The 17,313-nt window shown below is 34.3% G+C and overlaps 1 pseudogene; it reads right to left on the reverse strand.

The window, feature by feature from the left end:
* LOC102026753 overlaps positions 1 to 13,874 on the reverse strand; it is a 25,948-nt pseudogene extending 12,074 nt beyond the window's left edge.
* Between the last annotated feature and the right edge of the window lie 3,439 nt (positions 13,875 to 17,313).

Raw genomic sequence — 17,313 nt, forward strand, 5'->3', positions numbered from 1 at the left:
CACTGAGCCACATTCCCAACTCCTTAGATGTTATTATTTTTCTCATTCACACATGTGTGGGTTTATACAGAGCAAAGCTAATAAATGTGATAGAGATTCACAGGTAGTGATTGGTAGAGCTGAGTTTGAAATTGGGCACTAGAAGATTGATACTCTTTTCGAACATTACTCTATCATGAACAAACACTGAAAAATTTGAGAGCTAATGTATGTGTTTTCAGACTGAGAACAGATCCACAGTTCCCTCTAAAGTTGTACTGGCCTTGATAGTCCCATCCAGTGATCTTCTAATAAAGACCCCTTGCAGACACTGTTCTACTCAGATCCTTTTATCTTAGAAGGGAAGATGAATGAAGAAAATGCGTTTGATTGTCTCAGATCAAGTCTCTTTCTTAGAAAAGACTGTTGGTGCAATATCTGCAGAAGGAAGAAAAGGAAACAACAAGCTTAGCTCTTAATAAAGAAAAACCTCTGTCTATGTGAAAAATAAATGAAGCCTTTAGTCTTTGTTGTGATGTACGGCTCTGGTTTTGCTGCCATATTCCATGGTCAGTTTTATCTGTGTATTTTGCTATCTGTGGGTAAGACAACCAGGGTGTTCATTTTTGTTTTGTTTTGTTTTGTTTTTGTTTGGGTCATAGGAACAGAAATTAGCCACGACCCTATTCTATCACCAGTATTGGCAAAGCAAAGCTATCCTCCATGTTAAAAAAAAAAAAAAAATCAAGGGGTTCTCCTATTTCTTTAAAAACATGCATTTGAATTAATTATTAAGACAGGCTTCTAATCCCAAAATCACATGGAATTGTCTTTTGGAAAATGAAGTCAAAAAATGCTGAAATACAATTTTATTGTTTTTTTATTTTGAGATTAATTCTCACTAAATTGCCCAGGCTGGCCTCAACACTGTGATGCTCCTGTCTCAGGCTCCCAAGAGAAATTATGAGTTTTGTTACTAATTCAACATACAAATTTAACTCACTTGAATCTCCACTATTTCTTTCAACAATGAATTTCTCTAATTTTATTAATTATATTATTCAGTTTCCAGGACAGCAAGCAACTTACTTACCACAAGACATGTTCTGTTTAATTTGATTTTGTATGGCATTGTGATCATATTGTACGGTCACAGTAGTTATTTGTGGTTAATGGGAATATAATCATACAAGCATTTCTTTTTTATACATTTTTACTCAAAAATTTGTTATGTAAATATGGAACTTTAGATGTAGTGTTAGTGATTGAAATACAAAACTCTACCAGCCTTATAGTCATGATATTACTAACTTTGGGGTTCATACAAGAATACTCTAAGATAATTATTATTCTCATTATATGCGAAAAGGGATTGAGACTTTGAAAAGTCAACTATCTTGGCCAAATTCCTGTATCCAATTAGTGACTAAGACTTTGAACACAGACTCATTGAAGCATATGGCCATTAGCTTTATAACTACAGAATATTTCTATCTACAAACTGAGTGAAGGACATTGCCTGAATACATAGGTGTAGGTACTTGCAGGTAGTACCAAGAAATATTTTAAATATTCTAACGGCTATCAGGGAGGAAGGAATGATTGCTTTTTTTGTGAAGAAAAGAATAATGGGCTTGTGTTTAAAGAATGGATAGATTTCCTGGCAAAGAAATAAAACAGAAGGTTTTTTTTTTAGAGTACTATATTCACAAATGAAAAAAAATGGGAAAAAGTGGCTTTGGGAACTTGGACTGTGGGTAAAGTACTTCCATGGCCTGTGAAAGATAGAAATAGAATCTGAGGCTTGAAATATAAACTAAATCATAAAGATTCCTGAACACCTTACAAAGCAATCAGTTTCTCTTTTTCCTCAGCATAGGTATCCAAGTCATTCATGGAAACGTCAGTATTTCTGTGTTTGACTGAGAAAGGCTTCACTCATTTGAATAGCCTGAGAAATAAAACCTGACAGTTCTGGAACTATTTGAAAATAATTCTACTATACATGGATTCATGGAAGTTTGAGGTAACTGAGAATGTGATTTAAGAATGCGAAGCCTTAAAACCACCAAACATTCCCTAGGCAAGGCTAGGCTGTCTTATTTGGAAATAACATTGCAGTAATGACAGCTTGATTTTTAAACTTTTCATAAGACTATCAATTATTTCTATTGAATTCTCCTAAAATATAAATATACAAATAAGAGAGGTTTTCTTTACACAATAAGCATGTGAGGGATTCAGACATTCTGTTTTTTTTTTTTTTTTTTTTTGGTTTTTCGCCGGTACCGGGAACCAAACTCACGACCTTGTGCTTGCCAGGCAGGCGCTTTGCCGCTGAGCTAAATCCCCAGCCCTGACATTCTGGGTTTTGACATTAGTTTTGTGAACTTTTGATGCAAATCACATGACCCTCATCAGCCTGTATCTGTTCTGTAAAAACAAAACAAATAAAATATGTTGTTGAATTAGATGGTCTAAATGCCAGGAGGTGCAAAATTCTTTGGTCCTCAAATTCTAACTATGTTTTAAAGTAAATTGTGGTAAAATATTAAAGCCATAATCTGCTTTTATTTCTAAAGTGACAAAAGAGTTTTAAATGAACAAAAATTGATGAACTAGGACTCAGGAAGGAGTATCTCTGATTTTTATTAGTAAGTATTTGTAGTACATAAGGATTATATTAACTGTGGGCAATGGTGCCTGTACACAGTTCATCTTCATTCTTCCTGTGTTTTCATCCTCTACGTCTCCTTTTCCCATTTGCAAAAGTTCCAGTTCTTCACTTTTCCCTTAAACTCTGTTTTCTTCTTTCCCTCCCTTTCCTCCCCTTTCTATCTCTGGCTCACTTACCCATTTGAAAATGATCTCTGTACTTCCCACTTACCTATCTTTCATTTTGTTCTCTCTCTTTTTCTATATGAGAAATTATGTAGAGTATTTTAATTTGTGTCTTACCTACAAAATGTATAATCCAAGTAACAAACATGATTCTATAAAAAATGTTATTTTTATCACAAATAGAAAGCCTTTTCTATTTATGCAAGATTCAAATACAGATTTTCTTCCTCTAAAATAAACTACCCCAAGAATTGAAATGATTTAATCAAAATGACCAAGCAAGGCAGCAAATTACTAGGAAGTAGGTGAATAATGGATGTTACTTATATAATAAAAGAAGAGAACCCAATTATATGGCCAGGGATTCAAAAAGTACAGGGCTTCTTGGCATGGTGCACATGCCTGTAATCCCAGCACCTGGGAGGCTGAGCAGGAGGATCGCTGTGAATTTGACATCAGCCTGGGCTACAAAGTGAGTTCAAGGCCAGCCTGAACTGCACAGTGAAAAACTGTCTCAAAAAGGGAAAAAAAAAATTAAATTAAAAAATAAAAATGCATGCCAAACAGTCATCTCACAATTGATAAGAATATAAAACAAGATTTTGTGGATTTAATAGAAGTCCGATACTATGAATTTAGGAATTTTTAAGTCTGCTCCTATTGCTGCTCTACTCAATCAATTCTCATTGGCTGAAATGGAAGACCTAGAAAATGAGAATGTTCCCCTGAGCAGATAGAGAGCATTCCCGGCAGGGAAGACACCGTGACCAAGCGGGAGCAGGCAGTTGTGAGACCTGGGGCTCAGAATGCGAAACCAGGCTTTACCGTGGCCATGTGCAGAAATCTTACCAAAAGTAAAACTGGTGAGGAAGAAAAGCTGATGTGTTTGTTTTTGTCACTGTCACCTCACATCTTCACCCAGCAAATCCAACTGAACTTTGCTTTCTCTGTGTATGGTTTCTTCATCTAACCAGGAGGAGGAGTTGCATTCTTATGTTTGGGCCTGATAGATCCTCACTTTCAGGCCTGTGTTACTTGTTTCTGTAAAATATACCTTGAAGGCTCTGATGATTAAAGACAATTGGAACTCTGTGAGAAATATATCTTATCCAATTTTTAGTGAATATATATTTAGCTAATAAACTGTGGCACCCTTATTGCAAAAATATTTATGTACAGTAACTCAAGTCATCCTTCCACTAGCCCCTTATGATAGGTCAAGTAGGCCGAGTGTTTTTATGGATAAAGAATTCAGTAAATTGGCAATTGACCAAAGTTCACACTGCAGCTAAATGTTAGAGCCTGGCCTAAACCACCTAGGCCACCATAATGTTCCACTTCTGACCTTAGTTCAACATTTCTGTCTGTATTTCAGGAAGATGTAGAGTTTTGAAAAAAATAAATTGCAACAGCTTTAAAAATGGAAACCTGTATTCACCATTTCCAGAAAAATCAAATGATAACCATTCTGACATACACGTTCACTCACACACAATACCATTCATGGATATTCTGAGCCCTGGCTGAGAGCAGAGGAGGGTCTACTGGGTTCCATCTGGAATATCACTCCTTCCGTCTGGAAGTACACTGACCAACATTGTGATGTGGTTAGTGACCAGCCAGTAAGGAACGACACTTGAGCACCAATACTATTTTAAATGAGCTAAAAGTGTTTCTATACTCTAACCCTGAGTGATTAACATAAGAAAAAAACATAAGTAAAGAATATATTTTTTTAAAATGCCAAATCTTTGAAGAGCAAGTGTTTCCCCCTAGATGAATGAGTCATTCACAGATGTCATGGCATGCACTTGTTTTTTAGAAAATGTAGTTGTAAACTAGCCCTAAGTGTCAATGAATAAAACCAATAATACCCATTCATCGTGGTCGATTCTGAAGTTGAAACCCCTCCAGCACATTGTCCACCTCCCCTTAAACTGCTAGCACAGAACAAGTACTATTTACAAACATAGAGGTGATGAGAGAGTATCTATTTGGTATAGTTAAGCTGTTGAATCCCAAGAGTGTGTATGATTTTAATTTATCTGACATAGTTAAAATTCACAGAATGTTTCAATTATATGCTATTTAATTTTCAAGTGATCTTCCTTTCTATAAAATAGAAGTGCCAGCATTATTTTTCATCCCACCAACTTACAACCCAGTCTAATATGCTTCGCTTGCTCCTTTACACACCTGCATTTTTCTCCAGCTAATTCAAGCGTGAATTGTGTGCTCGCCTGCCTCTGACGAAAGGCTTTGCTGCAGCCTTTTCTCCAGGCTTCTCTTATTCCTCTGCTGGCAATCACACCAATAAAGGATGACATCTGTGCCTCAGATCACTGTGAGCCATTTCAGGTAGGCCATGTGTTGTACCTTGACCTAACATCTCATTTCTGTCCCCACCATTGTGGCCAATTAAATAGAGGCCTTTTAAGAAGCCCCTTGACTGGTCTGGTCGCGTGCCGCTGTCACCACAAGAGCTCAAGGGCCACAAATCTCTGTTATTACCAAGCTGTTGCTGCCAGAAGCATGCTGATTCCTGACAAAAAGAATAGATTAGGATCAATCCAATCGCCCCCAGGCTTATCAGTGGGACTTTTAACCACACCTTCTACCTCAAACTTTCCCGTTCACCTCCTTCCAAACACCTACGCAGCAGCAAGCTAACAAGGTGTCTGCCAAACCATATGTTCATAATTAGTCAACTTCTTGCCTGTCGCTAGAGTCACCAGTGATTCAGCAACAGCCCTCAAGGGTGTTGGGCATCCAATAAGACACCGCCAACTAGCACCAGCCCCTCCCCTCAGCAGTAGGAGAAGAGGCATACTTAATTCCAGCTGTGGCATTGTTGAGTGAATTAACTTTATCCTCAATTTAAAAAGCCAGCATGAAATCAAAGGAGACCCCAGTAAAGAAAAATAGAGAAAATGAAAAAAAAAAAAAAAATGCTTGTAGGTTAACTCAAGTCTGCTGAATGAAACTCAACTTGTTGGCCTCATTTAACCAATCACTGCAAAGCAGGTTTCTGGCACCGTTGTTACTTCTGGCGTAATTCTTCCTTTTATTTCACAGTTCTGTGGTTAAGGTCTCTTGTTACACGCAGAGGGGATTGATGATATAATTGTTTATGAGCCAGTGGAACACATTTTTAGGTGGTAGGTAACCGGGCAATGAGAAATTAATGTTAGAGGCAGCAGTGTACGATGCTGGCTAAGAAATCTCATCTCAAGGTAAGAGTGCTCCGTATAAAATTAAATTTGAAGTCTCTTCTTTGAGGCTACACAGGTTTGAGTGTTTGGGTCTGATTTGTGGGAAGCAGTTGGCAAACAGTGTTTTGCAGAAAGCTATAAAAAAATGAGACCTGGAGATTCTTGTTCCCATTGATGAAAGAAGAAATGTGTAATATTTTGAAAAGTTATGTATCTTCATTAAATATCTTTATTTTACTCAAAGGAGAAGCACTGGTGAATTATTCTTCTGTGAATAAAATTAGGTCTGCAACTGCTTCAAGAAATTCATCAATATAACTGATAAATGAGTAATATTAATGTTAAAAAGCATAGAATGCTGCTGACTTTCCATAGCCAGAATTGGACAATGTTATTTTTGTTTTAAAGCTAGTAAGACTATGATAAATAAAATTCCAACCTGAATAAAAAAGAAGGATACATTTCCTATAACTTAAATATTATAAACTTTCAAATTAATATACATTAATGTAACCATTAAAGTATGGAAGGACAGCTATTAAACAAATATGTGAATTTTAAAGTAGACTTAAAAACTTCTACAAAAGTATGAAGGAATGACAAAACGGAATTGTGTAAAAACAGCCAAACTTATATTTCACATAACACTTAACAAGACCAAGAAATGGGGACATGAAAATACAAGAAAACAGAAATTGTAAATTAAAAAAAGATTTCTGTCAAAAATAATTATAACTAAGAATGCAGCTCATTATTAAACACTTCTAACATTAGATTATCGTGATTTTGTTGCTGTTCATGTTTTCATTCAGAGGAAATCCTCCTGTGAAGCAATCTGAGAATTTTGGAGGCTGCAAAGCATAAGGCACACCAGCTCAAGATTTAAATATCCACCAAGCATAGGTCACTGTTCCTCACTAGTTAAAAGTCCGCTTGAGATCTAATTTCATTGTCAATTACATGGTCTCTGCTATTATATTAAACAGCTATTGAGGTTGGCAAGGGACACAGGGGTCTTGGGTAACAGACATTGTCATTATGATATGTGGTTTAAAGTGAATTAGGAAACAACTCGTGTGGCTTGGGACCAGGGAATTGGAAAACATAAGTCTAAGGGAAAATGCAGAAACCGCAGATTGGTACAAGTTACAGGCAATTTCCTTAATAACTCCCCTTATATGTTAAGTGACGTATGTTCAGTGTCTTCCTTGTCCTCTATGGAGCAAGCCAGTTAACGATCAGAGCCAAACGTTTGCTTTCAAAGTCAAATTTTATTCGAAAACTATATCTTTCTACAGCCTACCAATAAACAAGTGACACTTCTTTTTTAAAGAAATGAAATATAATACAAATGCCTTCAGATTAATAAATGTGTTTGGTTTTCTGTTTAATCCAAAATTTCATATTTGATATGTTCTAAATAAAGTAAAGCCTGATTCAGATATAATCTCTGTAGCCAAGGATTTTATACATATTTCCACAGCAGGAGCTCTTTATTTTAGTTTTCACTGTCCTCGCCATAAAATGAGATTTAAGTTATGAGTCCTGTGCTTATAGAACAGGAAGATGTATGGAGAAATGCAGATTAGAAATGAAAGTAATACTGACTAGATACAAACAATTCATTGTGAGGGATCTTAAAATATTAGAGGCCTGTGCAATAAGAAATAGTGAATCCCTGGGGAAGGAATCACTGTAATCTATTGTGATAAACAAGATACTTGAAGAGGAGGACAAGTTGGAAGAAAGCTGGAGATTTATTGAAGGTGCTGGGTTTCAGGTTAGTGTTTATCACTTGGCCACGACAGTAGACAGAAAGAGACAAACATAAGATACATTGAAGGGGGGTCAGATGATTCCAGTTAATGAAAGAGAAAGAAATTCAGGGTAATAATGCCAAACTGGCAAGTTTTATTGGCCAAAAAAATGACAGTGGCACAGTGATATGAAGAGACAGAGGTTAGAAGTCAGTTTTGGTTTTGTTTCATTTTGGATTCAGAAAATGCTGAGTATAGTGTTGCTAAGTCAGACTGGAGAAGTGTTGGGCACAATAGCATGACCTGAAGAACACGAGCAGACGCAGAGTGTTTCATCTTGGGAGACATCGGTAGAGTGTGGCTGACTACGCACTTGGGAATGGTTGTGCTCTTTCAGGCGGTGGATGAGATTCAAGAAGATCAATAGGTCAAGCTCTCTATGCTGAATTCGCAAAGTAACAGTGCTGAAAGGAAAGAAGTTAAGAGTGAGAACACAATGTTGACACATGTGAGTCTTGTTTATTTCACTTATGAGTATGGTCTCTAGTGGTGTCCATTTACCTACAAAAGCCTCAAGTTTAATCTTTCTTTATAGCTGAGTAATACTCTATTCTATAAAAATACCACAGCTTTTTTATCCATTCCTCAGCTGATGGGCATTTGGGTTCTTTACATGATTTAGCTACTACAAATTGTGCTGCTATAAACATGGATGCACATACATCATCTCCCTACTGTAAGAACCTGAAAGAGTAAATGAAATCTAAACGATACAATAGATAGCATGAAAGGGAAAGAAACTGCTCAAAAGGAAAGAACAACTGGGATGAGGGAAAAGATAAAATAAAGAAGAAAGGGATATATATATATTTTTTCAGGTTCTTATAGTAGGAAGATGATATATGTGCACCCATGTTTATAGCAGTGTGATTTGTAATAGCTAAATCATGGAAACAACCCAAATGCCCATCAACTGAGGAGTGGATTGAAAAGCTGTGGTGTTTTCATATAATGGAATATTAGTCAACTATAAAGAGAGATTAAACTTGAGGATTTTATAGGTAAATGGATATATATATATATATGTAATACACACACATGATGGCTGGGATAATTTTACTACTAATTTCTATTGCTTTCTTGAAAGGAACAGCTGATGTTTAATTGTTTGATCATTCTTACATGTCTATATCTGTTTATCTGAGTAACCAATATGAAGATGACAGTATGTAATACAACAACCATTGTTAATTTCTTTTCACCTTGTTTGAAATTCTGTACTGTTTTTATTGTTTCTATGTGGTTTCATTTATGTCTCTGTGTTTGTTAATATGATTTGGTTCTTTTACCTTTAAAAATAAAATTTTAAAAGAAGAATGAGAATACAAGAAGAGCATTGGGAAAGTGCACTTAACAGACTGACAATGACAGTTCCAAGACAATGAAATTTTAAAGAGAAAGAAAAGGCAAACGCATCTTGTGCTTAGAGGTCACGTGTGAAGTGTAAAGAAAAGTGTGAAGAAAATGGCTAAAAATCAAAGTAAACTCACACAGCACAAGCATCCTGCAAAATCCATTTCTACTATGCAGTTATAATAGGAGCCAAAGTGCTCAAACAATATGGCGGCAATGGTAAATACGCAGGGGCAGGGCTTTCGACTGTGTTATGGAGTGTTTTGCAACTATGCTTATGAGGAAGATCGGCCAATAATTCCCATTTCTTATACTGTTCTTGTGTAAATTTTGATATGAAATTTATACTAACTTAACAAAATAAACCCAGGCATGTGTTTCTCTTTCCTATGCCATTATTTGAAATGAACTAAAATTGTAAATTATTTGAGAGTTTGATTAAAAACTTGTAGCCATGTGTGGTGGTGTGGGCCTATAATCTCAGCACTCAAAAAGACAGCCAGGAGAATTTGCAAGTTCGAACCCTGTTGGGGTAAGTTAGAAAATTAGGGATACCTTGTCTCAAAAAATAAAAGGGGGAGTCAGAGATACATTCAGTGCAAAGGCCCTGGGTTCAATGCCTAGTACCACAAATACACACACACATATAAACACAGTTTTTATATTTTGGAAAGAGAACTTTAACCATTTAGATTTTTATTTTTAAAATGTCATAATATTTCCTTATTATTTTCACTTGAGTCTTTGTAAAAATTGATATTTCTTACAAATGAACCAAAAGATTTCTAAAAGTAATTTATGTTAGTTAACTCATAGGATTTTATAATTTTTAAGAATTATTATCATGTTATGACTCTCTTCTTATGTGTAATATTTCAACCTTGTGTTTTCTAATAATAAGGGACCTATATGCATGTCTAAATAATTTATTTCTGTAAAAACTCTTTGCTTATGAACTCAATATCTTTTCAGTTCTTACTGAAATTATTTCTATTCTTTTCCCTTGTCTCCTTTTCTTCCTACTCTATAAATTCTGCTTTTTGTCTAGTTTCCTGAATAAAAGATTAATTAGTATTTTATTTTTTTCTTCATTCCTAGTATTTTTATTTGTTTATAAATCATTTTTTATATCTTTAGTTTTCATACATTTCAGTAAGACATTTTATTTTGTATGCTTTCATACATTTTACAGTATTCATTGTGATTTTCTTTACTTAGATATTTAAATATACATTTTTAGTTTTTTCAGTTGTATCCATTTTGGTCTATGCTATTGACTTCTTTTTTTGCTTTAAAGAGAATAATGAAAAAAGGAACAATAGCAAAATACCAACAAAATAGACAAAAACAAAAGAAAGTGAAAACAGTGAAATGATACAGGGCTTCAGAACAAAATTAACAAGGAATTAACAGAGATTGCTATATCACATATTGTTATCTTCAGTGAAGTTTCTCAGAGCTGGTAAACATCTAGGTAGCATTTAGTAATCCCTGAAATCAGCAAAAGTTGAAAAATAGCATTGACTGTCATAATATTCAAAGACAAAAAATTATAGATGTCTTCATTATGATGCTAGGAGGAGATGGAAATAATTGGAGAATATGGAATTTGTTTTGAGACTTCATGATTGACTACTACAAATGAAGATGAATTCACTAAAAAGGCAAACATGAGGGAGGAGTCAAAAATGGCTTTACTACACTTCTTAAAATAAAAAAAAATAAATAAAGAATGGCTTTAGTAGTTGATTCGGGTTGGTTTAAAGGATGGACGGCATCACCATGGGCTGACGGGAAGACGGAGAAGAACATCAGGGATTAGATCAGTTTTGTACAAGTTGTGATTGTGTTGCAAATTCAGTATCCACAAGGAGACAACCATCAGCGAGTAAAATCACTTTCTGTTTAGATCAAGAGAAGAGTTCAGGCTAATGACATTACTTTTTCAATCATCAAGTCATAGAAAGTCATTGACACTGCAGCAGTAGCTCAGTTTGCCCAGAAAACAAAATGTGTTGAATACGAAATAGAACAAGTCTAAGATCTTGCACTAAAAAGAAAAATAAATGTGTGAAACCCTGCTAAGATAAGGGAATGTAACATTTGAGGAAAAGGAATCGTGAGCAAAGTGCCATTAGCAATGAAGTTAAGCAAAATGCTTGAAAATATGCTGATAATAAATTATAAAAATAAAATTCTAAGCTGTGATTACCAGCTGGAGTCCTCATACCAGACCTTTTACTAGTAATGCTGCAGGAAATTCCATAAAGCAGACATTTTCTATTGGTAAAATTGAACTGTGCTTTCAGAGCATTAAATCTGATAGAACTTCTAATAAAAAATCCCACTCATTGAGGGCTTACCATGCTTCAACAATGGTCATATGCCCTGCACCTATCAGTACAAGCAGAACCAAGATTTAAATTCACATTAGTGTTTTCTTTTTATTGAACATATTGCACTATTGTATAATTCATTAAATTTGAGTAATCAGAAGGTTTATAACATTTTTCCTTCAGTAAAAGGGTAGTTATATTTATCTTCATTAGTAACTCTATTAAATATAATCTGTTTACTATCACCCTCTAGTATAAGAGCTATATGAATTTCAGAAAAGTACAGACAGTGTTCCAAACTAAGGGAAAAACAAGCGAGAATAAGAGTAAAGGCAAAAAGACAGAAAAAAATCTCTAAAATTAGTACAATTTCCACACTTGAATAAAAAATGGAACGTTATCAGTTAAGTCAGTTGGCTTGTCATCTTTCTTTGCGCCTTATCCTAGTGTGAGGTTGTGCCTTATGCCCTACAGTAAAACTTTGAAAGATCAGGGAAGGGCGAGAAAGAGAACAATTACAGAGTAACACTTACTAATTGGATACAAATGACACTTACCCCAACCTTGAAATTTTATAGTCTCAAAAGGCAGCTGATGGTCTCCTATGAAAGAAGATGAATTCCCAGTAAAAGCCCATGAGGCTTCTGAGGCGTGTGAGTGGTCTGGGAGATAACACACAGAGTGTCTGGCTCTACAGAGGACAGAGCTAATGGGACGGAGAACATGATTTCAAACACAGATATAAATATTACCAGAAATTAATGGAAGGAGCTGTAAAACAAGAAGGAAGGATCAGTTGGAAGCAGTGGTGGTGAAAAATATATTCCATGAAATAAAAAGAAACTGGAAGTCTTGAGTGATTAACAGAATGAATACAGCTTACTAAAAAAAATCAAAAGTTAAAAAGAATCTCAGTAACAATGTGTAGTACAAATACTGGAAATGCGAAAAGAGAATGTACAAGAGACAGTGAATGTTAAGATTATCTAAGAATGCCCTATAATCTAAGCTACAAGATCTCAGATTGAAAACTTTTAAGGTTTTAAGCTTTCAAGGGAGGAAAATTCCAAAAAATAAATATATATGGAAATGTAAGAGATCCAATGGAAATGTAAGTTATCAAATGTAAAATAACTAATGGATTTCCAAAGAATAAACAAATAGTGTGCAAAACACGCAATGTGTCAAAATAGTATGGACTATTCTTGATCTGAAATGTGTTAAACTATTTAAAAATTTAAAAATAATAAAATGCAAATTTCTCATCTCAACTGGCATTATTTTTAGGGTGGTAGAAGTATTTTTCTTTGTTCTTTACAAACTCCCCAAGGCTGATGTCCCTGGTATTGAAAATGGGAGTTCATAGTGATTTTATGGTTAGATGGATCTTTATTAAAGTGTATTTGTTTACTTTCTAAAGCATGTTTTTTTCAAAAAGCATACATGGCTGCCATCACGCTCCACAGTATTACCAAGAAGTAAATGATCTCGGTTGTGAAAAAAAGCATTCAGAATTCTACTCTCATAATTGCACTTCTCTTCCGCTGGTTTCTAAAAGTGCTTCTTGTACTTTTTTTGAATTTAAAGATAGAGGATAAAATCCTAAGCTTAGTTGATATTTATTTTTATTTTATTTTTTGGTTTTTCTCCGGTACCAGGAACCGAACTCATGACCTTGCGCTTGCCAGGCAGGCGCTTTTGCCACTGAGCTAAATCCCCAGCCCCCTTAGTTGATATTTAAAGCAAATTAAATTAGCATCATGCTACAAAGTAAAAAATAATACACAGTGATACAACTGATATAACATTAATTTCATTTATGTTTATTTTGAGGGGAAAAATGAAATCATATTTCTTAGTCAGAATGTGCATTCTCATCAAGAAAGATTCATCCTTTACTTAAATCTGGAATACCTATTAGAATACTTTTTAGAAAGCCCCCTCTAGTGTCTGAAACACTCAACAGCTCATTGGCAAAGAATTAAGGAATAGGGATCGTCTACTTGAATATCCATTCTGTTTACAAGTGGGAAAATTCAAGCTGCGGAGAGAACCCTTCATTGGGTTACACGGAGAGTTAGTTACAGATCAAATAGTAGAACCAACATCTTGAAGAGTTTTACTTATTTTATTTTCCAGCAGATTGTTTCTGCTTTTACATTTAGATCATAGATCTATGTTAATTTAATTTAGGACATAGTGAGAGATACTGGTCTAGATTCAATCTTCTGCACGTAAGCAGCCATTTCTCCTGGCACCATTGGTTAAAGAGGCTATCTGCTCTTCACTTTGATCCAACACTAACCTTCACTCACCAAAACCTGCAAACCTGCCATCGAAGTTCCTCTAGAACTTCTCAGTAGATTTAGATCAGCGCAAAGAGCCATCCCTTCTTTTTCGCTTCATACTACCAGTTACATAAGTTAGTTATGGTCATAGCCTTTCTGTGGCGTCTCTCTGTCTGCATCCTTGGTGCTCACAGTCAGCTCCCCCATTCCTTTCTCATTCTACCTTACTCCTTTTCTCTTTCTGTGACCATTTTCAACCTTAGCCCCTTTTTATAGACATGTAAACTTTATTTCTTCTCTGGACGTTTAGTCTTGTGTGAATTTGCTCTGTAAGAGTATTTATTTTATTAATAGTTTTGCTCTTGGATATGCTATATTCATCAAAATAAGACTCAATGTTTTAATATAGCTGTTCTCCCCCAAATGATGGGTTAATTCAATATCCCACCCTAACCTCAGAAAGTTTTGGTGGAAATTGACAAGCTGAAACTTGAAATGTAAGTGGCCAAGACATTGGCCATTCACTTAGAGATTACTTAGAGCATTTCTGTGGTTACTACAAAATTAATAGTGATAGTACAGTAAGGAAAGCAATGTACAGTGTCAGCACTTGAGAAAAGAAACAGGTAGGTGGGATCGAGTAGGACATACAAAGTATTCTGAAATATATGGTCACCTATCTTATGACACTGGTAACACTGCAATGTGGTAGAGAAAATCAATGATTATTGTGATAAGCGCACTGGATCAATTTGATATTTATGTAGGTAAAGAGGAATCATAAACTCTATCTCATACAATATAAGAATAATACCAGATAGATCATAGAAAATAATGTACAAGGTAAAACAACAAAATTCTCAGAAGAACATACAAGTGAATATGATGTTGGAGTATCCAAACATGTTAAAAATTGTTGACAAAAGGAATTAATCAAAAAATAAATATTGATTAGTAGATTTGCTTCAAAATTTAGAGTTCCAGGACACTAAGAGACACCCATAAAAATACAAAGACAAAACATACAGTAATTAAAAATATTTTCATTTAATATGAGATAACTACGCAAAACATTTTGTAGAAGTATGACATAAATTTTTGGTTCTTAGTAAGAACCAAATATTTGATTATTGTGGAAGTGCTAAGAACTGTTCATCATGATTTTTGCATACATCATTTTATTTATTTTTTATAACAATATGAACTCTATGGTTAAATAATTTGGAGATGAAGAAATCTTTTTCAAAGGAATTTGGTAACTATACTTGCACTTCTAGTAGGAAATAGAGCTATAATTTAAGCAACATCTTTCTCCAAATTCCAAATTCTCTCTATATTCTTTCTTGGTTGAGTTAACTAAATGTCTAGTTGCAAGCATACTTTATATGATCTACTATGAATATAGTAAACCTTAAATTATTAAAAGGAAGAGGTCTCAGAATCACCTTTGCACCACAGATCCCTTTAATGGGTTCTTGCATTTAAGAATCTAACAGTTGAACGAGCTTGAGACAAAAAGTAAAAGGAAACAGAAGAGGAAAGAACTTTAGGGAAAAGGAAGAAAAGGGAACCCAGGAAAATTCTAAGGAGGGACACACGGAAACAAATAGGCTGATATTATATAAACTGAAACAGAAGAAAGTCACGGCCCATGTAACAGCAAGACCACACTGGGCCTAGAGATCTGGAGAACCTGTCCATGAAAGAGCTCTTCTAGGATTCCAAGTGTGAGCCTGGGAATGTCCAAGGACTCTGTTACTCAGCTCCTCTCTCTTCTGTGAGAGATATAATTCCAGGGTCTCCACTAAATACATCTCTCTACGTGTCCACCAGAAGGCCTTATGTAAAGACCCATGAAACCCTAGCATTTGCAAAATCAGTACCAATTTAATCCACAATGAATGCTTTTCTTGTATGGTTATTTCAAAATTACTCATTGTTTGCACTGCAATCAATTCTTTAAAGAGTTAAATGTATTGAAATCACAATGCCTTCCTTTCTCTGTAAATTTCATGTTTCACTCACCAGATGTGTATTCTATATTAAATTTTACCAAATTCAGTATTATTCAGCCAATGACACTAATTCAGTGTTGCTTGTTGGCCATCTTAGCATACACTTGTTTCATGTACCCACCTTACACATAAAGTTTCTTTTCTGTAAAATAAATATTTAACCTCAAGTCCATTCTAAAAGAAAGTTGTGTATCAGCCAAAATCCCACAGAGGGCAGTAGAGTTCTAGTTGTTTTCAGTATTAACTCCTATTTCATTACTTAGCACTAGTCAAATACATAGACAAATAAAATGGTGGCTAGACAGAAGTAAGAATGGAAAAAAGAAGAAAAACAATGAAAGCGTTGGAAGGAGAATGAATATCAATTAATAATTAATTTTTATAAAATTATTAGAAATTACCAAAATAAATATCAATTTAACATTATCCATGATCCCATGGGGAGACAGCACCATTTTGATGTTTATATATACTCATTATTGTTAGCAGATTAGAGATTTGTAGTCATATTTTCTTACTTTATAAAAGATATTTCTAGATTGAATTATTTGTATATAATTTTTCAAAGGGGGACAAAATTCCTTTAAAAGGATATATGCTAATTAATTTAAATCACTTAGTTTTTGATTCAATTTTAGGTACATTTTATACTTTGCTTTGAATTATTTCTATGATAAATATATTTTTACTTGAACTTACATCTTGTTTGGGACTGTTTTCTTATAATACAAGATCTGATCAAAATATGTGGTTATGCATTTAAATAAAAATTTGTTAAGATAAAAGATATCATTTTCAGTCATGCTGTATATGTTCTCAAAGTGAAATGAATGGCTCAAAAAGGTAATAATGTGTGAATATTTCTTATATCTGTCACCAACCTGCTTTACAGAAATGTATTAACTTATGCTGTGTGACTACATATAGCTTTGGTAACACTTACTTATTCTCTTATATTCTTAATTTTATATTAGCACAATAGTATCTCATTTTAACTTGTAATGTGAAAAAGCACTGGTAAGAGTATTCTAAGTTGTCTCAGAAAAATCTGAGCATAAAAACATTTCAAAGATCTTCTGGGAGGAGCAGATGAGAATAAATAAGAGGGAGGCAAATAGTTTTAGACATCTAATTTGAATTTTAAAAAGGATGAAGAAATAGAATACTTTCCTGAGATAAATAATTGAGTCTACAAGAGTCAGTATATAAAAAGAACTTTAAAGCTTTGATCAAATTTGGTTTCCTGACTTCAAAAATAACACTTGATCCATTTCTTACTACCTACATGGTATTAGGTAAGATCCTTGATTCTTCAGCAGTTAAATATGATAATTATGACTACCTTATGATCTACCACACTCTATTGATGATATGCATTTTTAACAATTGAAAAGCTTATAATATGCATTCTATAAGTATTAATATTATTTCCTTTTTGTCAAAAAGCAATAGAAAGAAACGTATGTAAGTAT

Source organism: Chinchilla lanigera, unplaced genomic scaffold (genome assembly GCF_000276665.1).
Source record: "Chinchilla lanigera isolate Chin_1 unplaced genomic scaffold, ChiLan1.0 scaffold00019, whole genome shotgun sequence".
In the NCBI taxonomy this organism is placed as follows: Eukaryota; Metazoa; Chordata; class Mammalia; order Rodentia; family Chinchillidae; genus Chinchilla; species Chinchilla lanigera.